Below are 19,127 nucleotides of genomic sequence, written 5' to 3'. Positions count from 1 at the left end.
GTATGGCTTTATAGAATGCTTCATGTGCTTCACTTATAACATTTGAAGTTTGGATTGCCTGTTTCTCTTGACATAGAAAACTGTTGTTTGAAGAATGCTCTTTTGCTTCACTTATATTTATTAAAGCATGGTCTTCTAGAGAAAGGATTAAACTCTCATGCTTCACTTAGATCTATTTAGAGAGTCAACAAGAATTGGTCAATTTTATGGTTAGTCATAAAATCCTACATAAAACTTATGGATCACTGAATATGATATGTTTGATTCCTTGCAATAGTTTTGCGATATAGAGATGATAATATGTGGGAGGTACTTGTAAATGGTTGTGTTTAGTAAGAATATTGGTGTTAAGGTTTGTGATTCCCAAAGCATGCACGTATAGTCTCTCGTTATGCTATGAAGTTGGAGCATGATTTATTATTGATTGTCCTCCTTATGAGTGACGGTCGGGGACGAGCGATGGTCTTTTCCTACCAATCTATCCCCCCAGGGGCATGCGTAGTAGTACTTTGCTTCGAGGGCTAACAAAATTTTGCAATAAGTATATGAGTTCTTTATGACTAATGTGAGTCCATGGATTATACGCACTCTTACATTTTCGCAATTTGCTAGCCTCTACGATACCGTACATTGCCCTTTCTCACATCGAGACGTGGTGCAAACTTCGCAGGTGCATCCAAACCCCGTGATATGATACGCCCTATCACACATAAGCCTTATTATATCTTCCTCAAAACAGCTACCATACCTACCTATTATGGCTTTTCCATGGCCATTCCAAGATATATTGCCATGCAACTTCCACCTCTTCCGTTTGATGACTTGAGCATTCATTGTCATATTGCTTTGCATGATCATATAAATAACATAGTAGTTGTGGCTCAGCTACCGTTCATCATTTTTTATACATGTTACGCTAGATCATTGCACATCCTGGTACATGCCAGAGGCATTCATAGAGTCATATTTTATCATAGGTATCGAGTTGTAATTTTTATTTCTTTTGAGTTATAAATAAATAGAAGTGTGATGATCATCATTATTCATTTTTAGAGCAGTGCCCCAGTGAGGAAAGGATGATGGAGACTATGATTCCCCCACAAGTCGGGATGAGACTATGGACAATGAGAGAAAAAAAGAAAAAAAAGGAAAGGAAAAAAAGAAAAAGAGAAAAAGAGAAAAAAGAGAAAAAAGAAAATAAATAAATAAATAAACAAAGAGAGAAGGGGCATTGTTAGTATCTTTTACCACACTTGTGCTTCAAAGTAGCACCATGTTTATCATATGGAGAGTCTCCTATGTTGTCACTTTCATATACTAGTGGGAATTTTTCATTATAGGATTAGATGCACACCCATTTAGTTTTCATATTGAGCTTTCATACACTTATAGCTCTTAGTGCATTCGTTGCATGACAATCTCCACTCCTCGCATTGATATCAATTGATGGGCATCTCCATAGCCCGTTGGTTAGCCGCATCGATGTGAGACTTTCTACTTTTTTGTCTTCTTTATATTTACCCCTATCATTATACTCTATTCCACCCATAGTGCTATATCCATGGCTTGCGCTCATGTATTGCGTGAGGGTTGAAAAAGCTGAAGCACGTTAAAAAGTATGAACCAATTGCTCGGCTTGTCATCGGGGTTGTGCATGATAAATACTTTGTGTTAAGAAGACAGAGCATGACAAGACTATATGATTTTGTAGGGATAACTTTCTTTGGCGTTGATATTTTGAAAGACATGATTGTTTGTTGGGATGCCTGAGTATTGATGTCTTTATGTCAAATTATAGACTATTGCTTTGAATCACTTATGTCTTAATATTCATTCCATGATTAGATATATGATCAAGTTTATGCTAGGTAGCATTCCACATCAAAAATTATCTTTTTTTATCATTTACCTGCTCGAGGACGAGCATGAATTAAGCTTGGGGATGCTGATACGTCTTCGTCGTATCTATAATTTTTGATTGTTTCATGCCAATATTATACAACTTTTACATACTTTTGGCAACTTTTTATATGATTTATTGGACTAACCTATTGATCTAGTGCCCAATGCCAGTTCCCGTTTTCTACATGTTTTTGTATCACATAGTATCCATATCAAACAAAGTCCAAATGCAATAAAATTTCATGAAGAATTATTTTGGAATATTCGTGATTTTTGGGAGTTGGAATCATCGCAAATGGAGGCCCACACAGCCCACAAGACACCAGGGCGCGCCAGAGGCCTCTGGCGCGCGGTGGTGGGTTCTGCCCTCCTCGAACGTCGGTTGGAGCTCTACTTCGGGCGCAAGGAAGCTTATATCCGGAAAAAAATCGTGTTAAAATCTCAGCGCAATCGGAGTTACGGATCTCCGGGAATATAAGAAATGGTTTTCGACCAAATCTGGGAACGCGAAACAGAAGAGAACAGAGAGGGAGATCCAATCTCGGAGGGGCTCCCGCCCCTCCGCCGCCATGGAGACCAAGGACCAGAGGGGGAACTCTGCTCCCCATCTAGGGGGAGGCGAAGGATGAAGAATAAGTAGGGGGGCTCTCTCTCCCCCTCGCTTCTGGTGGCGCCGGAGTGTCATCGGGGCAACGATCGGGACGACGATCTACATCAACAATCTTGCTACCGTCAACACCAACTTTCTCCCCCTCTATGCAGCGGTGTAACACCTCTTCCTCCCTCTGTAATCTCTACTTAAACATGGTGCTCAACTCCATATATTATTTCCCAATGATCTATGGTTAACTTATGATGTTTGAGTAGATCCGTTTTGTCCTGTGGGTTAATCGTGATCTTGGTTGGTATGATTGTATATTTTATTTATGGTGCTGTCCTACGGTGCCCTCCATTCTCGCGCAAACGTGAGGGGCCCCCGCTGTAGGGTGTTGCAATATGTTTATGGTTCGCTTATGGTGGGTTGCGAGAGTGACAGAAACTTAAACCCGAGTAGGTGGGGTATGACATATGGGAATAAAGAGGACTTGATACTTAATGCTATGGTTGGGTTTCACGACCTTAATGATCTTTAGTAGTTGCGGATGCTTGCTAGAGTTCCAATCATAAGTGCATATGATCCAAGTAGAGAAAGTATGTTAGCTCATGCCTCTCCCTCATATAAAATTACAAGAATGATTACCGGTACTTGTTATCGATTGCCTAGGGACAAATAACTTTCTTGTTGACACAAACCATTTTACTAAACACCTAACTTTTATTATCTTGCAAAGTACTTCTAGTTTTATTCTTGCAAAGTAGTTCTAGCATCACACCTACAGAAGAGTTTCATACTTGTTTCCGGTAAAGCGAACGTCAAGTGTGCGTAGAGTTGTACCGGTGGTTGATAGAACTTGAGGGAATATTTGTTCTACCTTTAGCTCCTCGTTGGGTTCGACACTCTTATTTATCAAAAAAGGCTACAAACGATCCCCTATACTTGTGGGTTACCACTCTGTTCCCATGCACTAAAGGTTATACACTGGCTAAACATAGATGAATTACCAGATAAATATTTCATTGATAGACTGAGACCTAAATAAAAGAGAGCAATGCAAGATACTGAAGGTGTGGGAAATCTAGAAGGTTGGGACGATCATATGGCATTCTTCTCAATGTCAAGGCGCCTTATTCAGTTAGCATCTGAAGCAACAAAGAATCCCGAAAGAAGAAAAGTGTTGAGTGAACACTTAGCTACACTAGAGAAGATAATCTTGGATATTCCATGCAATGAAGATTCCGAGCAGTCAAAATCTTCTCATTCAGAAAAACTACAAATGAAGGAGAAATCAGTTTGGGGAGTTATTCTGTTGGCACACTAAAGGATCCAACCTACACTAAACCAAAAGGAAGAATGAAGACAACAGTAAGGCAAAAAGGAATTGTCGGGAAAATAATCAACAAACAAAAGATCACCTGCTTAGGTTGCGGAAAACAAGGACACAACACATATGGATGCAAATATAGAAGAAGAGCTAGTGGATAGACCTAAGAAGAAGTCTAGAAAAAATGTTGAGCAGGTTGAGAAACCTAAGAAGAAAGGTAAAACAAATCGTCAGCAACCATAACCTAATCTTAAATACTTATGTTTGTCAACAAATGCATCATATAGTCCTCAAAAAATGCAGGAAGAAAGAAGACAAAGGAACATGCTCAGAGATTTAAATGAGGAACAAACATGGCGTCAAGAGGAACAAAAGAAAAAAGAAGAACATGAAGCATACCACAAAGCCTACAACACTAATGAGAAACTGCATACTCTCAATAAATTGCTATTCGTGAATTTTTGTCTTAGGTCTTTGAAAAGTTGTAAGTTAAATACTGCCGACACAATACTTAAAATTGTGTGGAATTATTTTTGTATTCCAACTATTTTCATCTTTTCTATGGTAAAATTACACAGTTCTAGTTTACTTGAATAGTTGAACAATCATCGGTAAGAAGTAAGAACACCCACGAAATATCTACTGCAGTTGCAAAACACTAGAACAAAACTTGCACAATGTTCATAAGAGCAACTACTACAAAAATAAGGTGCAAAAAGAGAATAAACCTGCACTAAAAGAGTAAACTTAGCACGATCTCACGCTTGAAACCTGAAACAAACTAGACATCAAAATTAGTTTCACAAAATGTATTCATTCGAGAAGATAGAAGCAAAATAAATCTCGCTCTTCAACAATAATGATGGTTAAAAACTTTACCTGAAATAATCACTACTATAAATAAAAAAGAAATAATTAACAACAAAAACAATCTTCAAAACACTAAGCAACTGATTTTAAAAATATAGAGAACAGATTTGTTCACAAGCACTTTGATAACATTTCAGACCCACTACATACAGAAAAGCAAATTTAGCCTAGCAAACTAAGAGGATAATGGTTCCAATACACAAGTAAATTTAGCCTAGCAAGCTAATTAAAGATAACATGACACTAGTAGCAAGCTCTAAAACACTAATCTTCAAGCACTCCTAAGACTTAGCAAGAAGCTCCCACACTTGCGCCAGCACCACCAAATCCACCAGAAAGGCCACCACCTGAGTAGTCATCTTCGGAAGGAGCATCATCAGGAGAAGCATCTTCACCTTCATCAGCAAACTCATCACCAGGAGCAGCAGCAATCATTGTTCTTGTGTGGAAGTAACCATCCCAATCGTGTACATATGGCTCTATGATAGTCTGCAAGAGGGTTTAGTTGTAGCCTTTTCGAAGTTAGAGTATTGATCCCATAGGGAGCACAGGAATCAGACTTTTGCCTCTTGTAATGAATTATGGATTTGTGTGTGCAAATATTTGTAGACTCCAAACAAAGTGAGGGCGGAGGTAAATTGTGATTGAATTGCGAAGCAAGCTTTAAAGTAAATAACATGAAAGTAATAAGAAAACAATAACTTGAGTAACTGATGGAATGGCAGAGGGTTAAGGCGTTCTCAGGGAGTCCAGAATCCCCATTGGTATGTTTCTAACGTGACCTATGCATGGGCGTATTTTGGTATGGGTACTTGAGACACTCTTGACGATTGTTGGGCAGAGCCGGGTACAGAACACGTTCTACTCAAAGTACACTTTGTGCCATGCACGCCAACAACATAGTCTCCCCAGAGGGTTACAACTATGATAATTAAGGGTTTACCCCATGGACGTGGCCTCTCTAAGGGTTCTCCATAATTCCCCTATCAATTACAAAGGTTAGGAATAAATGCTTTTACTGTCACCTCGAATTACCTTCACGTCCAACCCTTTACAATGACAGTGATATACTTCATGGCCATAAGGCAATAATGCTGAGTGGGGTCCCTCCACAACATTCACGAAGTTATTAAACTAAGCATTCAACAGAGGATTTTATATCCATAATATTGATTCAAATCCTATACATACCATGGTTCATCCATATCCCCGAGAACTAGGGGTCTAACCACACATGGAGACAACATACATCATGATGGTCGTGATGGCAAACATGAGTGAATGATACAAGCAACACACAATACGATCCACTAGGGTTCTTGGTGTTATAATGATAAGGATGTGGATGATGATGACGATGGCAATGTTGATTGTTGTAGGGTGAAACCCTAAGAGGGATCTTTTCACACTTGGAGGGGAAAAGGGATGAACACCAAGAACACAAAGAGGAATTCACTCCAACAAAACCCAATTACACTTCCACTAGAATAGAAAACACATAGATCCACAAGAATACAAGCACAATCCAAGAAAACAAGCACTAGGTAAAGTTCTTCCCACTCCTAGGGAGGTGAGATCTTGATGATAGTCTTCTCCTAAGAGGAGGTCTGGAAATCCACTTGGGGATCCTCTCCAAAGAGGCCTTGATCTCCAAGAGGAGGGGTAGAAGGAGCAAAGCTCTCTAGATATCTCTCATATACTTTGCTAACCTAAACATGACCCTAGGTACAGAATATATAGGTAGGTGGGCGAGGGAGGTGAAGTGGAGGCCCAAACAGCAGCTCACAGCCGTCCATCCTGAAGGGCCCGTGCACACGGTACACCCCCGTGCGCACGGGGTGCTACAGCGTCAGCTCCCTGGATAGCCCGTGCGCACCGGATCTTGGGGCCCGTGGGCACGGGGTCGCCTGGGAGGTGCATTCTTGCTCCTCTTGTCTCCCTTCTTCTTCCTTGAGGCCTTGGGGTGCTTCTCCTCCTCCTTTGGGGTGTCCCTCTACTGCTTGGTGGCGTCGGTCTTCATACCTAATGACACATAGCATGTTTTGGTGAGGTAGCAACTATTGGGGAACGTTGCATGGAAAACAAAAAAATTATATGCACACACAAGATCTATCCATGGAAATGCATAGCTACGAGAGGGGAGAGTATGTCTACGTACCCTCGTAGACCGTAAAGAGGAAGCGTTTATCAACGCGGTTGATGTAGTTGAACACCTTCGCGATCCAACCGATCAAGTACCGAACATACAACACCTCCGCGTTCAGCACACGTTCTGCTCGATGACGTCCTCGCCTTCTTGATCCAGCAAGATGGGCGATGTAGTAGATGAGTTCCGGCAGCACGACGGCGTGGTGACGGTGGAGATGCAACTGTTGGGGAACATAGCATGCAATTTCAAAAATTGCCTACAATCACGCAAGATCTATCTCGGAGATGCATAGCAACGAGAGGGGGAGAGTGTGTCCACGTACCCTCGTAGACCAAAAGCGGAAGCGCTAGGTTAACGCGGTTGATGTAGTCAAACGTATTCACGATCCAACCGATCTAGTACCGAACGTACGACACCTCCGAGTTCAGCACACGTTCAGCTCGATGACGTCCCTCAAACTCTTGATCAACCAGAGGGCCGAGGGAGAGTTACGTCAGCACGACGGCGTGGTGACGGTGATGGTGATGTGATCCGCGCAGGGCTTCACCTAAGCACTACGACGCTATGACCGGAGGAGTAAACTGCGGAGGGGGGCACCGCACACGGCTAAGAGAACAATTGTTGTCCTTTAGGGTGCCCCCTGCCCCCGTATATAAAGGAGGGGAGGAGGAGGCGGCCGACCAAGAGGGGCGCACCATGGGGGGGAGTCCTACTAGGACTCCACTCCTAGTAGGATTCGCCCCCCCCTTTTTCCTTTCTTCATCGGAGGGAAAAGGAAGGAGTGGGAGAGGGAGAGGGAAAGAGGGAAAAGGGGGCGCCGCCCCCTCCCCTAGCCCTATTCGGACTCCCATGGGGGGGCACCCCTTGTGGGCTGTCCCCTCTCTCTCCCGTGGCCCTTGAGGCCCATGACTTCCCCTGGGGGCTTCCGATAACCCCTAGGTACTCCGGTAAAATACCCGAACCACTCGAAACCATTCCGATGTCCGAATACCACCTTCCAATATATCAATCTTTACCTCTCAACTATTTCGAGACTCCTCGTCATGTCCGTGATCTCATCCGGGACTCCGAACAAACTTTGGTCACCAAAACACATAACTCATAATACAAATCGTCATCGAACGTTAAGCGTGTGGACCCCGTGTTCGAGAACTATGTAGACATGACCGAGACACATCTCCGGTCAATAACCAATAGCGGAACCTGGATGCTCATATTGGTTCCTACATATTCTACGAAGATCTTTATCGGTCAAACCGCAATAACAACATATGTTATTCCCTTTGTCATCGGTATGTTACTTGCCCGAGATTCGATCGTCGGTATCATCATACCTAGTTTAATCTCGTTACTGGCAAGTCTATTTACTCGTTCCATAATGCATCATCCCATAACTAACTCATTAGTCACATTGCTTGCAAGGCTTATAGTGATGTGCATTACCGAGAGGGCCCAGAGATACATCTCCGATACTCGGAGTGACAAATCCTAGTCTCGATCAATGCCAACCCAACAAACACCTTTGGAGACACCTGTAGAGCATCTTTATAATCACCCAGTTATGTTGTGATGTTTGATAGCACACAAGGTGTTCCTCCGGTATTCGGGAGTTGCATAATCTCATAGTCAGAGGAATATGTATAAGTCATGAAGAAAGCAATAGCAATAAAACTTAACGATCATTATGCTAAGCTAACGGATGGGTCTTGTCCATCACATCATTCTCCTAATGATGTGATCCCGTTAATCAAATGACAACACATGTCTATGGTTAGGAAACTTAACCATCTTTGATTAACGAGCTAGTCTAGTAGAGGCTTACTAGGGACACTGTGTTGTGTCTATGTATCCACACATGTATCAAGTTTCCGGTTAATACAATTCTAGCATGAATAATAAACATTTATCATGATATAAGGAAATATAAATAACAAATTTATTATTGCCTCTAGGGCATATTTCCTTTAGTCTCCCACTTGCACTAGAGTCAATAATCTAGTTCACATCGTCATGTGATTTAACACCAATAGTTCACATCTTTATGTGATTAGTACACATTGCCATGTGACTAACACCCAAAGGGTTTACTAGAGTCAATAATCTAGTTCACATCGCTATGTGATTAACACCCAAAGTGTACTAAGGTGTGATCATGTTTTGCTTGTGAGAGAAGTTTAGTCAACGGGTCTATCACATTCAGAGCCGTTTGTATTTTGCAAATTTTCTATGTTTATAATGCTATGCATGGAGCTACTCTAGCTAATTGCTCCCACTTTCAATATGTATCCAGATTGAGACTCAGAGTCATCCGGATTGGTGTAAAAGATTGCATCGACGTAACTCTTTACGACAAACTCTTTATCACCTCCATAACCGAGAAATATTTCCTTAGTCCTCTTAGGTAACTAAGGATAACTTTGACCGCTGTCCAGTGATCCACTCCTGGATCACTATCGTACCCCCTTGCCAAACTCATGGCAAGGTACACAATAGGTCTGGTACACAACATAGCATACTTTATAGAACCTATGGCTGAGGCATAGGGAATGACTTTCATTCTCTTTCTATTTTCTGCCGTGGTTGGGTTTTGAGTCTTACTCAACTTTACACCTTGCAATACAGGCAAGAACTCCTTCTTTGGCTGTTCCATTTTGAACTACTTCAAAATCTTGTCAAGGTATGTACTCATTGAAAAATCTTATCAAGTGTCTTGATCTATCTCTATAGATCTTGATGCCCAATATGTAAGCAGCTTCACCGAGGTCTTTATTTGAAAAACTCCTTTCAAACACTCCTTTATGCTTTCCAGAAAATTCCATCATTTCCGACCAACAATATGTCATTCACATATACTTATCAGAAAGGCTGTAGTGCTCCCACTCACTTTCTTGTAAATACAGGCTTCACCGCAAGTCTGTATAAAACTATATGCTTTGATCAACTCATCAAACCATATAGTCCAACTCCGAGATGCTTGCACCAGTCCATAGATGGATCGCTGGAGTTTGCACATTTTGTTAGCACCTTTAGGATTGACAAAACCTTCTGGTTGCATCATATACAACTCTTCTTTAATAAATCCATTAAGGAATGTAGTGATATCCATTTGCCAGATTTCATAAAATGCGGTAATTGCTAACATGATTCGGATAGACTTAAGCATCGATACGAGTGAGAAAAACTCATCGTAGTCAACACCTTGAACTTGTCAAAAAACTTTTTGCGACAATTCGAGCTTTGTAGATAGTAACACTACCATCAGCATCCGTCTTCCTCTTGAAGATCCATTTATTCTCAATGGCTTGCCGATCATTGGGCAAGTCCACCAAAGTCCACACTTTGTTCTTATATATGGATCCTATCTCAGATTTCATGGCCTCAAGCCATTTATCGGATCTGGGCTCATCATCGCTTCCTCATAGTTCTTAGGTTCGTCATGGTCTAGTAACATGACTTCCAGAACAAGATTACCGTACCACTCTGGTGCGGAACATACTCTGGTTGACCTACGAGGTTCGGTAGTAACTTGATCTGAAGTTTCATGATCATCATCATTAGCTTCCTCACTAGTTGGTGTAGGCATCACGGGAACGGTTTTCTGTGATGAGCTACTTTCCAATTCGAGAGAAGGTACAATTAACTCATCAAGTTCTACTTCCTCCCACTCACTTCTTTCGAGAGAAACTCCTTCTCTAGAAAGGATCCATTCTTAGCAACAAAGATCTTGCCTTCGGATCTGTGATAGAAGGTGTACCCAACAGTTTCTTTTGGGTATCCTATGAAGACGCAATTTTCTGATTTGGGTTCGAGCTTATCAGGCTGAAGCTTTTTCACATAAGCATCGCAACCCCAAACTTTAAGGAACGACAACTTGGGTTTCTTGCCAAACCACAGTTCATACGGTGTCGTCTCAACGGATTTAGATGGTGCCCTATTTAACGTGAATGCAGCTGTCTCCAATGCATAACCCCAAAACGATAATGGTAAATCGGTAAGACATCATAGATCGCACCATATCTAATAAAATACGGTTACGACATTCGGACACACCATTACGCTGTGGTGTTCCAGGTGGCGTGAGTTGTGAAACTATTCCACATTGTTAAATGAAGGCCAAACTCGTAACTCAAATATTTGCCTCCGCGATCAGATCGTAGAAACTTTATTTTCTTGTTACGATGATTCTCCACTTCACTCTGAAATTCTTTGAACTTTTCAAATGTTTCAGACTTGTGTTTCATTAAGTAGATATACACATATCTGCTCAAATCATCTGTGAAGGTCAGAAAATAACGATACCTGTCGCGTGCCTCAACACTCATCGGACCGCATACATCGGTATGTATTATTTCCAGTAAGTCAGTGGCTCGCTCCATTGTTCCGGAGAACGGAGTCTTAGTCATCTTGCCCATGAGGCATGGTTCGCAAGCATCAAATGATTCATAATCAGGTGATTCCAAAAGTCCATCGCATGGAGTTTCTTCATGCGCTTTACACCAATATGAGCTAAACGGCAGTGCCAAAAATATGTTGCACTATCATTATGAACTTTGCATCTTTTGGCATCAATATTATGAATATGTGTATCACCACGATCGAGATTCAATAAACCATTCACATTGGGTGCAAGACCATAGAAGGTTTTATTCATGTAAATAGAACAACAATTATTCTCTAACTTAAATGAATAAACGTATTGCAATAAACATGATCTAATCATATTCATGCTCAACGCAAACACCAAATAAATTTTATTTAGGTTCACCATTAATCCCGAAGGAGTGTGCGATGATGATCATATCAACCTTTGAATCATTTCCAACATACATCGTCACCTCGCTTGTAACTAGTCTTTGTTCATTCTGCAACTCCTGTTTTGAGTTACTAATCTTAGCAACTAAACCGGTATCAAATACCCAGAGGTTGCTATGAACACTAGTAAAGTACACATCAATAACATGTATATCAAATATACCTTTGTTCACTTTGCCATCCTTCTTATCCGCCAAGTATCTGGGGCAGTTCCGCTTCCAGTGTCCATTCCCTTTGCAGTAGAAACATTCAGTCTCAGGCTTGGGTCTAGCCTTGGGCTTCTTCATGGGAGCGGCAACTTGCTTGCCATTCTTTTTGAAGTTCCCTTTCTTTCCCTTGCCCTTTTACTTGAAACTAGTGATCTTGTCAACCATCAACACTTGATGCTTTTTCTTGATTTCTAACTTCACATATTTCAGCATCACGAAGTGCTCGGGAATCATTTTCATCATCCCTTGCACATTATAGTTCATCACGAAGTTCTAGTAGCTTGGTGATAGTGACTAGAGAACTCTGTCAATCGTTGTCTCATCTAGAAGATTAACTCCCACTTGATTCAAGCGATTGTTGTACCCAGACATTCTGTGCACATGCTCACTACTTGAGCTATTCTCCTCCATCTTGTAGGCAAAGTATTTGTCAGAGGTCTCATACCTCTCGACACGGGCATGAGTCTGAAATACTAATTTCAACTCTTGGAATATCTTATACGCTCCATGGCGTTCAAAATGTTTTTGAAGTCGCGGTTCTAAGTCGTAAAACATGGTGCACTAAACTATCAAGTAATCATCATACCGAGCTTGTCAAACGTTCATAACGTCTGCATCTGCTCCTGCAACAGGTCTGTCACCTAGCGGTGCATCAAGGACATAATTCTTCTGTGCAGCAATGAGGATAATCCTCAGATCACGGACCCAGTCCGTATCATTGCTACTATCATCTTTCAACTTTTCTCTAGGAACATATCAAAAATAAATATATAGGAGCTATATCGCAAGCTATTGATCTACAACATAGATATGCAAATACTATCAAGACTAAGTTCATGGTAAATTAAAGTTCAATTAATCATATTACTTAAGAACTCCCACTTAGATAGACATCCCTCTAGTCATCTAAATGATCACGTGATCCATATCAACTAAACCATGTCAGATCATCACGCGAGATGGAGTAGTTTTCAATGGTGAACATCTCTATGTTGATCATGTCTACTATATGATTCACGTTCGACCTGTCGGTCTCAGTGTTCCCAGGCCATATCTGCATATGCTAGGCTCGTCAAGTTTAACCTGAGTATTCTGCATGTGCAAAACTGTCTTGCACCCATTGTATGTGAATGTAGAGCTTATCACACCCGATCATCACGTGGTGTCTCAGCACGACGAACTGTAGCAACAGTGCATACTCAGGGAGAACACTTATACCTTGTGTAGCGATCCGACCTCAGATGGTCAAATCTCTGTGTATAAGTGTCATCCCTGGATCGGTAATGTTGACACACATAGTACTTGAAGGATTTATAATAGAGTGCAATCACACACTTATTACAACAAAATGTCTCAAAAGAGAACTTATTACAATAATATGGCTTCAGGCCATCTAAAAAATAACTGCGAAAGCATCGAAGGTAAATGAGTCCATCGACTCCAACGGCATAGCTGAGTGCACGACAACGACCTAGCGCACCTTACTCTTCGTCTGAAAAGTCTGCAACATAATACGTTGCAGCCCGAAACGGGTCAGCACATGGAATATGCTGGCAAAATAACACTGTAGAGCAATGAACAAAATAAAGGCTAACACTACATGCATATATGGCCGGTGGAGGCTCTATGGTTATTATGTTTTTGCGAAAAGCCAATTTTTTCCTACAACAAAGGAATATATTTTATTTAACTATCATGGTGGTTGATAAACATTGAGAAGGTTCCTCCAACTCAATCCCAATTAAACAGTATTAATAACTGTCACAGCCCTAGCTTTGGCCTTTGCTTGTCATTGCATATGCATCCATGCATCATCTTAAATTCAAGGAAATTGAATTGAGGGAATTCACAAGCCTCAGAAATCTTTTAAAAGAATGATCAACATTAAAAAAAATTCAAATGAGCCCAACAAAATGTTCCTACTAATCTCTGAAAATATTGGCAAGAGCTAAAATTCAAACCAACATTTTTGGAGTCTCAGAAATATTTATTTTGGGCATTTGAAATTAATTCAATAATTATTTGAATTAGATCTATATTTATTATATAATAAATATATGTTTAATAATTTTGAAAATTGTTGTGCGGCTTTGGATAAGTCCACTTAGTTAGCACAATTATTTTCATGAAGTTTAAAGTTGATTTGGTGTTAAAACTAAATCACAAACAAACTGCAAAAAATAGAAAACAGAAACAAAAATGTGAAAGGAAGAAACTTACCTGCCAAACCTGGCCCGACTTACCGGGTGGCCCAGTTGGCCGGCCCAGCCCACCTGGCCTGTGCCAGTCGTCACCCACCTCTGCCAGTAGGCAGAGGAGGGATAGCGCACGGCGCGCGCGCGGGCGCCACGCCACCAGGCTGCCTGCCTGCGTCGCCTGGCCACCGCGACGCCTCGCGTCTTCTCCTCGGTGCTGCCTCGACCCCCTGGACACCACTCTCCCCTCCTCTGCTCTCCCCCTTGTCCTCTCCTGCTATGGCCGACGCGCCCATAAGCCGCCGCCGCCGTAGTCGACGCCACCACCTCTCCCTCGACCCCTCGCCGTGCCTGCGAGCTCCGCCTCGACGTCCTCGACCTCCTCGCATCGCCACACGTAGCCGGACGCGCTCCTCTGCCCTCACCGAGCTCGTCCCCGACCGCCCGTCGCCGGAGATCCCCCTCGCCGCCCCGCTCAACCCCGACCTCCTCCGAGCTCTCCGTCTGCCCTAACGTGACCGATGTGAGCTCCTGCCCCTTCTACCCCTCTCCGTTCTCGCTCTCACACGCCGTAGCCGCCGCGCCACTCGCACCCGTACGCGCCGCCGCCTACGCTCACCGCCGACATGACCCCGTCGACCAAATGGTCCGTTTGTCATTTCTAACACGCTCGCCGCCTCACGTAGTTGCCGTAGGTGCTAAGCGCGCACCGCCACGTCCACCGCAGCCGCATCCCCGCTCGCGCCCGAACGCCGGCCGCCGCCCCGAGCTCGTTTCCGACGAGCTACGGCCGCCCTAGCCGCTGCTGCTTGCTGCGCTGGATGCGGGCGAGGTCCAACTCCCCGTGGGTGCTCTCCGCCGCTCGTTTGGGCGCCGGGGGAGTGCTCCCGAGCCCTCCGCCGTGTCTGGTCGTCACCGGTGGTTAAACGCCGGTGGTTTAGCCCCGGTTGACTAAGGATTTGACCCCCTGGGTCACTGATATGCGGGCCCCACTCCTAACTAACCGGCTAACAAAAATAGATTAAGGTTAATCTAATTGAAGTGGGCCCACGTGTCAACTTTGACCCTGCTGACGTGGCCGTTGACCTGGTCCCACGTGTCAGCCTCTGTAACCGGCACCGGGTCACTGACCAATGGACCCCACTTGTCAGGTTTGACCTGGACAGGTCAGTTGACCGCTGATGTCACACTGATGCCAGGCTGACGCAGTAAATCCTTTTCTGGATTTATTCTAATTCGAAATAATTCAGAAAATTCCAGAAAATGCCCAAAACTTCTAAAATTCATAGCAAATAATCTGTAACTTAGATTGAAAAGATTTATATATGAAAAATGATCAGAAAAATCCAAAGAATCTGAATATGGCATTTTCATGCATGTTTGAACAAGTTAACCTCACTGAATAGGACAATTCATGATTATGGAATAAATGGTAACTAGTTTTGGAGTTGGAATTTGCTATAGGTTGAATTCCACTTCAATGAATATGACTAACTTTTGCACTAGGTCAATTCAGTACTTTAATATGACATATCATTCATATGAATGTGCATTGCATTGATTGTGGTTCCTTTTGTGTTTGCCGGTGGTTGTTCCCTCTTAGTAGACGATGTTTTCGACGACGTGATCGATGACACCGATGAAGAGCTATACTATCTTCAGAAGTGCCAGGCAAGCAAAACCCGCTTGTTCATTCCGATATAACCCCACTCTCTCGCTCCTGCTCTCTTTTACTACATTAGGACAACAACGATTCAACTGTTACATGCTGCGGTAGTTGAACCCCTTTCCTCTGCATGACCTGTCATTGCCACAGTAAATAGATGAAACCCACTAGCATGAGTAGGAGTTGTCTGAGCCCTGATGTGCCTAATCATTCATGCTTGTTTGTCCTGCCTGCTACTGCTTAGAGTTGAGTCAGGTCTGATTCATCGGGGATGAATTGGAATGTGGTGAACATGTCCTACTGTTGAGAGCTAAGTGTGTGAACACGATTTGGTAAAGGTAGCGGTGAGAGGCCATGTAGGAGTACATGGTGGGTTGTCTCATTGCAGCCGTCCTCAGGAACTGAGTTCTGTGTTTGTGATCCATGAACAGTTACTACCACGCATTGGAATGCTTAAGTGCCCCTCTCGACTTATTAATCAACCTGATCTCTGTCCAGGAGTTGCAACTAGTTTCTGGTGTTTGTAGGTTGTGTTAGTAGTCTACCAGGTGGCACCCGGTACAGGTGGGCTTGGGACAGACTAGGCACCGTGGCATGGTGTACCAAGCGTAGATCCATCCGTCGAGGTGGGCTTGGGAACCCTGCACACATCGTTTGGGGTTGTGAGCGACACCCCGGCCGGATCTCCTTGCGGATGGAACCCGAATAGGCGATAAACCTGGACTAGAGACTTGTGTGGTTAGTCAGGTCGTGGCCGACTCCCTCGCCAAGCTTCCGCTTGAAGGTTACCGAGATACACGACGTGTACATGGTGGTAAGTGGCGAGAGCGTGTGTGAAGAAGTACACCCCTGCAGGGTTAATCATCATCTATTCGAATAGCCGTGTCCGCGGAAAAGGACTTCTGGGTTGCCTGTACAGTTCATAGACAAGTGAAAGTGGATACTCTAAAATGCGTAAGATAAGCGTGAGTGCTATGGATGGCGTTCTCGTAGGGAGACGGGAGTGGATCCATAGTGGTGTATTTGATATGGTGAATATGTGGACTCTTGTGCGCCACCTCAAAAGATTTACTTGCAGTCGTAGTTTAGGATAGCCACCGAGTCAAAGCTGGCTTGCTGCAGTTTAACTCCACCACTCCTTTGTTGATATGATGCATATGTAGTTAGTGCTGATGTAAGTCTTGCTGGGTACATTTGTACTCACGTTTGCTTATTTATGTTTTTGCAGAGAGACCTCAGTCTCACTAGTAGTTTCGTGTGGACTTCGACGTCTAGCTTGTTTCCTCAGCTACGATCTTGTACCCTCGGCAGGGTCTTGTAGATAGTCAGGCTTCTTAGCCTTTTTCATTTGTAGTTGTCTGTACTCAGACAAGATAAGCTTCCGCATGTGCTTGTTGCTTGTATGACTTGAATGCTGGGTCATCAGACCCATGTTTGTAATATCTGGCTCTTCGGAGCCTTATGAATAAATACTCTGAGTCGTAGAGTCTTGTTGTGATGCCATGTTGTATTTGCACATATCGAGCATATTGTGTGTATGATTGAAATGCTTGGTATGTGTGGGATCCGAAAATCTAGTTGTCTATCCTTGGTAGCCTCTCTTATGGGGAAATGTAGTCTGGTGCTTCCACTGAGCCATGGTAGTCTGCTACAGCCCGGTTTACCGGAGTCCTGCTAGCCCGGCACTACTGCTCCGGAACACTTGACTGGCCGACATGTGATTCACTTTGTTCCTGTGTCTGTCCCTTCGGGGAAATGTCATGCGGTGACATCCGGAGTCCTGCCTAGCCTGCTACAGCCCGGTTTACCGGAGTCCTGTTAGCCCAGTGCTACAGCCCGGATTTGCACGCTGCTGACCGACATGCTCGGTGTTGATTCATGTATGCCTGTCCCCGTAAGTTAGTGCCACTTTGGGTTCACGACTAGTCATGTCGGCCCGGGTTCTCTGTCATATGGATGCTAGCGACACTATCATATACGTGAGCCAAAAGGCGCAAACGGTCTCGGGCCATGGTAAGGCGACACCCGTGGGAATACCGTGCGTGAGGCCACAAAGTGATATGACGTGTTATCGGCTAGATCGATGTGACTTGGAATGGGGGTCCTGATAGCGTTGGTATCAGAGCCTGACTGCTTGTAGGATTACCAAGCCAAACTGGTCGAAGTTGAGTCTAGAAATGCTTTAGTTATATATAGGGGAATTGATTGTGGAAGGGAACGTAAGGCTCTTTTTACTCCTTTACCTTATGCCCTTCTGATCTGAGTCAACCTCTTCTTTTCTACGGGGATTAAGAACTAGGCTTGTCATCTTTCTATCAGGATCACGTGTTACTAATCCGTAGACCTATAAGATTGATGGATTCAACTATCAGTTCAGTTCCTACTACTTCTGTATGTTCATAGTTGGTCTCGGAACCTTGATATTGTGATGTTGAGTGGTTATGCCACCATTTTTGCAGGATGTCTCAAATCTTTTGAGCATTTACAGCCGTTATGCTGTCCGAGTCATCCCAGGTTTCTAGATAGTTTGATGCACTTGCAATCATTCCTCCATGTTCCTGATGTCCATTTGGGCCAGATTAATCACACTAATCGGTGAGTTGAGGTACTCTGTTGCCTCGACATATACGTTGGAGCTATTATTATGACCCTAGGTGTTTTAGGGAGTCACCTAGTAATCTAGCCATGTTTTGTGTTCCCGATGTGATGATTCTGGCCACCATTCTCGAAAGCATCCCGTGATGCCATTTAGTAGTAGGTATTCTACTCCTAGGTTCTTGACCCAAGATTCACCCTACTTACTTCTTGTTGATAGTGTTGCTAGTTCCTTTAGGATATTAGTGACCTTGTGATAGTCTTCGAGGTCCGTGGTATATCATTCTTCCAAATACCATGAACCATCCTTGATAGAAGTTCCTCGTTGAACCAAAAGATCACAACAAGAGTGCTCTCGATGAGTTACCCATTCTATATTGTGACTCTGCCAATCCTACCTCTCTGCATGGGTTATCCGGAAGAAATATGTTGAATTTGTTCGGCATACTAATCCATGCATCCACAACTCAGCAAAACATATGTTCCTTTGAGTTGTCCCTCTTTAGTTGTCTTCTGACCTTCGTCTATCAATTGATAGTCAAGAGTATGCGTGCTTTCGTTCATCGGTGCCTATCATTCTTGTGGTCCGTCAAGCCATTCTAGTTCAGAATGACTAGGAGAAACAAACTCCAATACCTCATCCATTTCTAGGATTGGGCCAAAGCAGTTGTATTCCACAGATCAAATGCAATCAAGCTTTTGGTTTGTTCTACCCTGAAGTATTACCCACTTTATGTCAGGAACGTCATGAGAATTGCACATTCTCTTATGAATTCTTGATGTAGTGATACTTCTCGCCATCATTAT

Source organism: Aegilops tauschii, chromosome 1 (assembly GCF_002575655.3).
Source record: "Aegilops tauschii subsp. strangulata cultivar AL8/78 chromosome 1, Aet v6.0, whole genome shotgun sequence".
In the NCBI taxonomy this organism is placed as follows: Eukaryota; Viridiplantae; Streptophyta; class Magnoliopsida; order Poales; family Poaceae; genus Aegilops; species Aegilops tauschii.
Note: the sequence above shows the minus strand (reverse complement) of the source record.